We start from the raw sequence: 1,131 nt of genomic DNA on the forward strand, positions 1-1,131 counted from the left end.
TGAAAAATATAGAGAGCAAAAGGTGGAAGTAAAGCGCAAGGTACGTGAGGCAAAGAGGGCAGCTGACCTGAGGTGGGGTCAGGGACTGGGTCAGTCATATGAAGAGAATAAGAAGTTTTGGAAAGAAGTGAAGAGAGTAAGGAAGGCCGGCGCGAGAATTGAAGAGACAGTGAAAGATGGAAATGGAAGGTTGTTAAAAGGAGAGGAGGCAAGGAAAAGGTGGGCGGAATATTTTGAAAGTTTGCTGAATGTTGAGGATGATAGGGAGGCAGATATAATTGCTGTTCCAGGTGTTGAGGTGCCGGTGATGGGAGATGAGAATGAGAGAGAGATTACAATAGAGGAAGTGAGGAGAGCACTAGATGAAACGAGAGTAGGAAAAGCATCTGGTATGGATGGTGTGAAAGCTGAGATGTTGAAGGAAGGGGGTGTGACTGTACTTGAATGGTTGGGGAGATTGTTTAATGTGTGTTTTGTGTTGTCATTGGTACCAGTAGATTGGGTCTGTGCATGTATTGTACCACCTATATAAGGGTAAGGGAGATGTGCATGAGTGTTGTAATTCAAGAGGTATTAGTTTGTTGAGTGTAGTTGGAAAAGTGTATGGTAGAGTACTGATTAATAGGATTAAGGATAAAACAGAGAATGCAATCTTGGAAGTACAGGGTGGTTTTAGAAGAGGTAGGGGTTGTATGAATCAGATTTTTACAGTTAGGCAGATATGCGAGAAATATTTAGCAAAAGGTAAGGAGGTGTATGTTGCGTTTATGGATCTGGAGAAAGCATATGATAGAGTTGATAGGGAAGCAATGTGGAATGTGATGAGGTTATATGGAGTTGGTGGAAGGTTGTTGCAAGCAGTGAAAAGTTTCTACAAAGGTAGTAAAGCATGTGTTAGAATAGGAAATGAAGTGAGCGATTGGTTTCCGGTGAGAGTGGGGCTGAGACAGGGATGTGTGATGTCGCCGTGGTTGTTTAACTTGTATGTTGATGGAGTGGTGAGAGAGGTGAATGCTCGAGTGCTTGGACGAGGATTAAAACTGGTAGGCGAGAATAATCATGAATGGGAGGTAAATCAGTTGTTGTTTGCGGATGATACTGTACTGGTAGCAGACACAGAAGAGAAGCTTG

Source organism: Palaemon carinicauda, chromosome 20, assembly GCF_036898095.1.
Source record: "Palaemon carinicauda isolate YSFRI2023 chromosome 20, ASM3689809v2, whole genome shotgun sequence".
Taxonomy (NCBI): Eukaryota; Metazoa; Arthropoda; class Malacostraca; order Decapoda; family Palaemonidae; genus Palaemon; species Palaemon carinicauda.